This window comes from Octopus bimaculoides, chromosome 2 (genome assembly GCF_001194135.2).
Source record: "Octopus bimaculoides isolate UCB-OBI-ISO-001 chromosome 2, ASM119413v2, whole genome shotgun sequence".
NCBI classification, from domain to species: Eukaryota; Metazoa; Mollusca; class Cephalopoda; order Octopoda; family Octopodidae; genus Octopus; species Octopus bimaculoides.
Genome location: NC_068982.1, coordinates 132,754,291 through 132,760,840, shown reverse-complemented (window position 1 = coordinate 132,760,840; position 6,550 = coordinate 132,754,291). Strand labels below are relative to the sequence as shown.

At 32.7% G+C, this 6,550-nt stretch overlaps 1 long non-coding RNA gene across 1 annotated transcript in view; it reads left to right on the top strand.

The window, feature by feature from the left end:
* The first annotated feature begins 6,087 nt into the window (after nucleotides 1–6,087).
* The window catches only part of LOC106867973 (uncharacterized), a 9,481-nt gene continuing 9,018 nt past the window's right edge, over nucleotides 6,088–6,550 (top strand). The window contains exon 1 of the long non-coding RNA XR_001409202.2: nucleotides 6,088–6,178. This is a non-coding gene — a long non-coding RNA (uncharacterized LOC106867973). The remainder of the gene's footprint in view (nucleotides 6,179–6,550) is intronic.

The window sequence follows — 6,550 nt, the reverse complement described above, 5'->3', positions numbered from 1 at the left end:
ATATATATATATATATATATATATATATATACCGGAGTAAGCACATAAATGTGAAACAAGGTGGAAGAAATAGTACTCAAATACCAGAGGTAGAGTAATATGCTTTATTGAAAAGCAGCAAAAATATCACAAAAGCTGTTACTCAGAATTTCATGTTCCTGTTCGTCAGACAGTTTCGTTTAGAATGGAACAGAAATAAGGTTATAAGCAAACATATACAATTAGTTTAATGGATACACATTTAAAAACAATTTTGTTTCATTAGTCCTTTCAACTAATGGTCTTTAGCATGCAATGGACAAATTTCAGTATAAAATCATCTTATTATAAAATCAAAGAAAGCCTTAAATCAAAAAAGCATATAAAAAGATAGAGTCTAAATACATAGGGTAAATAATTATTTGTAAAATACAAATCAGTTAATACATTAAAAATTATATCTGTTTAAAAATTAAGAATTAAAAATTTTAACGTTGGATTACATATAGATTTAGCAGCATATGCACATACTAAACCATCAATAATATACCTATATACGCATGTACTTAGCTATATACATCTATAGACATATACAGATGAGACATAAATATATATACAAATGCATATATATATATATATATATATATATATATATGTATGCATGTATGCACACATGCATGTGCACAAAATCTGGCATATGCTTATACAATTTAGTTGTTACAGGCGAAAGAAAGAGAAGGTAAACATTAATCATGGGAAAGTGGAAGAGAACAGTGAGGAAGAAGAAAAAGAAACAGAAACAGAAAACTAGTGAGAGAAGGGGGTAAAAGATAGGGACATAGAGTGCTACGTAAAGGCATTTACAAGTAGCAAGCAGGATAAGATACTTCATATAGTTTCTGCAACAAACGCGCACATAAAATTACATATATATCTACATTAGTATAGATATACATACAAATATACACATATATAGACTGGTATATAAATGTACAAAAATATGTATGCAAATACATGCTCACATAAATAAAAGTATACGCACATATATACATCTATGTATGCATGCACGTATATATATGTATATATATATACATGCACATATACTTATACACATATACACACACACACGTATATGTACACACAGATACATGTAAATACATACATATACATGCCTACAAGACATACATACACATAAATATAAATATATAGGGACATATCTACATCATAACATATATATGCAAACAATTTTTAAAAAGCTGCCCGGTGTGTATAATAATATTATAATGTAAAAAATAATATAAAAATATAAAATAATGAAATTATATATTTATTTGATGTAACATAATTAAATAGGTATGTAAAATAAAATAAAATAATTAAAAAATGAAGCTCGGCAAAGTTTAAGCTTAAAATTAAATTTATAAAACAGAGGAGGCTTTCTTAAAGATTAAGTCAAAATATATACATCATCATTGTGATGCCAAATAACCATACACTGTAAAGACAAATTCAAAGGCAATAGTCAAAAAAATATTTCAAAAGTCAAAACATATTGCCCAGATGGTATTTTATTGGTTGACATTTTAAATTTTGTTGCATGCCTGCAGGAATTTAAGAGCTCGCGTCTCTGGTTCAGAGCATTTTTATCCTGGAACAGGATAAAGAACTTTTCAGAGAGGCAGAGATCACATTTCATAGGTCTTTTATAAGCTCCATGTCTGTATGCTGATACTTTATCTAGAAATTTCCAGGTTACATTGAAAGGACGGGTGTCATTCTCTTTTAGTTCCCAGACATGCTTTACAAAACTAGTTGCTGTCCTGTTCTCATGGTATCGGAAGGAATTGTGGTGGCAATAGAATTGAGTCTTGAAAGAATTTTCTGAAGCCCCTGTATATATTTTATATTCTTGCGAGCCATCTATTTGCACTTTGGCTCTATAAACAATACCTTTTTCAAGATATTTTTCTTCCAACAGACAGCAAGTCTCATCTTTGCAGTTGCAATTCCTCAGATTAGATTCGGCACTGTATTTGTCTGTAATAATTTTAGTGTTGTGCTGGCTAATAAAAGAGGCGAAGTCTTTGTAACAAGAATAGCTAACCTTCAGCATTCTCCTAATAAATATTCTATAAAACTTATGGCTAGGTTGAAAATGCTTAGAGACTAATTTTAAGAATTCCTTACCTATATTAGTTTTTACGGCCATATTAAATACTGGGTTAAACCACAAAACTTTCCTAGTTCTAATTCTATGTGTCCTATTATTGCTAGCATTAGCTTGGTTATACTGGATCTCCGAGAATCCACTTTTTCTTAATGCATTATTGTAATATGGCGCAGCATTTTGAAATGCTGTCTCATCCGAAGAAATTGATGATATTTGCCTTCCTACATTACTAAATAGTTTCCTAAGAATTACGGGTAGATGATTAGATTCTTTGCTAATATAACATAGCTTTTCATTTGGCTTACGGTAGGGTCTAAATTTATCTAACTGTAAATCTAAGTTGATATCTAAAAAATCTACGCTTTTAAGATTTCTTTCTATTGTAATCTGTAAGCCCATACTTTGGAAGAAAGCAATCAAATTCTTCCTAAATTTATCTAACTTATGGCTGTTTAAATTATGGGTGACTATAAGCCTGTCATTCCTGTATAGACTGATTAATCCTGTTAAAACTGAAATAGGTATTATTAGCAAATACATTTTAGATTGTGTTTTAAGTAAGTTAGATAGTGAATTAAATTTACGCACTTGGAAAAATAGCAAGTCAGTGTAAGATTGGTTCAAATGGATTAGCCATAAGCATAACTGCAAATTTACACAGTTTGATATTGTTGACTTTTACCCATCAATATCTAGGCCTTTGCTTCTAAAAGCATTAGAATTCGCCAAACAGTATGTCACCATCAATGACTTGGAAATATATATTATCCTGCATGCAAGGAAATCCCTTCTTTTTTATGAAGATTCCACATGGGTCAAAAAGAGTGAGGATTCTCTTTTTGATGTACCAATGGGGGCATATGAAGGGGAAGAATATTGTATGCTTGTAGGAGCTTATATTTTGCATAATCTAAATCTAGAATTCCCTTTTATAGACACAGGATTATATCTATTTTAATATTCTCCCAAAGAGCCCGAGGAACCTATTCAAAGTGGATGTAGGTGCTTTCAAATCAAAACTGGACCTCTTCCTGCCGAGAGTCCCAACCTATCTCATGGTAAGAGGTGCAAATGAGGATAGCGACATCAAACTCTATTCTTCACCAAGGGTCATATATTAGAGTGTAGCAAAATGGTGCTGCCCCAGCATGGCCACAACTCTAAGCTGAAACTATAAATATATATATATATATATATATATATATATATATATATATATATATATACATATATATACATATATATACACACACATATATATGCACACACATATATATGCACACACATATATATATACATACATATATATATACATATACATATATATATATTTATATATATATATATATCATCATCATCATCATCATCATCATCATCATCATTTTTTAATGTCCGTTTTCCATGCTGGCATGGGTTGGACAGTTTGACTGGGGAGTGGCAAGTCAGGAGGCTACACCAGGCTTCAGTCTAATCTGGCAATGTTCCTACAGCTGGATGCCCTTTCTAACGCCAACCATTCTGAGAGTGTAGTGGGCGCTTTTTTACATGCCACCTGCATGGGAGCCAGTCAGGCAGCACTGGCATTAGCCATGTTTCGATGGTGCTTTTTATGTAGCATTGGCATTGGCCACAACTACAATTTCCGTTTGATTGTGATTTGATCTGATTTTGATTTTGATTTACTTGACTCAATAGGGCCCCTGAAGAATGGCATGTCACCTGACGATCTAAAGGTATTTTTTAAGTGGGCTGATTATGTGACACTGGTGTAGGCTACAGCTGTGATCTCACTTTACTTGCTGGATTTTCTCAGTCACAGCATATCTCCAGAAGTCTCGGTCTTTTGTCATTGCCTCTGTGAGGCCCAGTGTTCGAAAGCTCATGCTTCACCACCTCATCCTATGTTTTCGTGGGTCTCCATCATCCACCAGTTCCTTCCATTGTTAGGGAGTGACACACACACACACACACACACACACACACACACACACACACATATATATATATATATATATACATATATATATATGAGTTTAATGTCTGAAAGCTTATATCATTACATATAAAAAAAAGTCTTCATATCTCTCTGTCATCCAGGATCTGGTTGATAATGTTAAGACTATGCTTCTCTGAGGAGGTCTAATCAAACTGAAACATCCATAGTTATCACCACATTAGCCAAAGATCAGACTTTACCGTTCGACTTGTTTTATGTTCAAACTGCCCAGATTCAGCCTCTCGCACCTACCCTAAAACATCGTTCTTAAAATATACAATCGTCGTCGTCGTCGTCGTCGTCGTCATCGTCGTCGTCGTCGTCGTTGTCGTCGTCGTCGTTTAACGTCTGCTTTCCATGCTAGCATGGGTTGGACGATTTGACTGAGGACTGGTGAAACCAGATGGCTACACCAGGCTCCAACCTGATGTCATCAAAATTCTCAAAGCTGCAAGATAATACCTTATTAATTCAAAACAATGTGGATAAATGAGCATTACATTTGACAGAATAATCTGAACTTTAGATGTTTAATAAATTTCAACTTCAGAGTTGTATCCTTTGGTTTTCTTCCTCAGAATCAATCATTGACTCTAATTATTTTCCTTTTTTTTTTTCTCCATTTCACTGCACAATAACATATCTACACTATACAGTTTGTTTTCTTTCCCTCCTGTTTGCTATCTGTCAGCATTAACCGTTTAGCATTCAGAATATTCTGTAAAGCATAATGCTCATTTATTCACATTGTTTTGAATTAGTCATGCATTATCTTCCTGCTTCTAAATTTCAATGATATAAATGTAATGGACTTTCGAGCAAGATCGTTGCCAGTGCCCCTGGACTGGCTCTTGTGTGGGTGGCACATAAAATACACCATTTGAGCGTGGCCGTTGCCAGTACCGCCTGACTGGCCTCGTGCGGGTGGCATGTAAAAGCACCCACTACACTCACTGAGTGGTTGGCGTTAGGAAGGGCATCCAGCTGTAGAAACTCTGCCAAATCAGATTGGAGCCTGGTGTAGGCATCCGGTTTCACCAGTCCTCAGTCAAATCGTCCAACCCATGCTAGCATGGAAAGCGGACGTTAAACGATGATGATGATGATGATGATATATATATATACACACACACACATATATATATATATATATATATATATATATATATATATATATATATATATATATATAATTACGGAAAAAATTGGATAAGTACTGTTTTTCACTTTGCTAAAGATTTTCTACTATTTGAAAATAATATGTATTCTTGTTTTTTATATTACTCATTTGTTCTTTATAGATTATTTTTAATAGATAACTTATTTAACACTAAATTATTTAGAAGTTATAGTTTCATTTCAACATAATATTAGAACTTCGATTTGAATAGTGTTGATATATTTTCGATTAATTTTGTTTTAGTTTGCAAGATTCTTGATGTGAAGTCATGTGTTGAAACATGTTATGCTGTATCTTTGGAGGGTCATGGTGCTAATAATAAGTACTGTTTGTATTTCACTTCTTTGTTTATATTTGTTAATTGGCTAACTATTTAACCAGTTAACTAATCAATTGTTTGATTAAATGTTCAATCACTCACTCAATCAGAGAGGTTTGACAAAGTCCCTTCATTATCATTCTGATTCAAGTGGACTGGAGTATATAGGGCATGTCATTCTTGAGGTTGCAAAGTACAATGAATGGATTTTGACAAATCTAACTCATATTAGAATTAATCAAGGGTGTTGGATTGACAGATTCATTAGAATGTCAGACAAAATTCTTTGTGATATTTGTTCCAAATTTACAATTTTATATTCTCTGCACTAGCTTCACTGCTGCTGATATAAGAGGTTTGCAGTGTTACATAGCTATGTGATAGTGTAACAATTGTTATCTCAAGATAAAATTGTTGGTTCATTAATCTCTGGGTGCATAATAAACAAAGGTGAATTTTTAAAACATTTGCCATTTTAACTTATGAAGTCTTACCTCTTTACATCATAGGATTTTAAATGGATCTTTTAATAAGGTAAGCTCTGTTTAAGAATGATATCATGGATTTTTTTATTTTCTTTATACACAATACTGTGTGTAGTTATGTGTAGCATGTATTTTAATGTGTGAGTTTTTACATATAATTGGAAACACAGATATATAAACCCAGGTCTGCTCACACATACATACGCATGCATACACATGTAAGTGTATTAGATATGTATACAATTGTAAATCTCTCTTTCTCTCTCTCTCTCTCTCTCTCTCTCTATATATATATATATATATATCTATCAGTTTAGTCTTGACTGTTGGAAAAAAGATTACTCAATACCATAGTAAAGTTTAATATTTTAACTGTTGTTAAGTCAGTCTCTTGCTACTCAGAGTTTTGCTTATGAGTAAC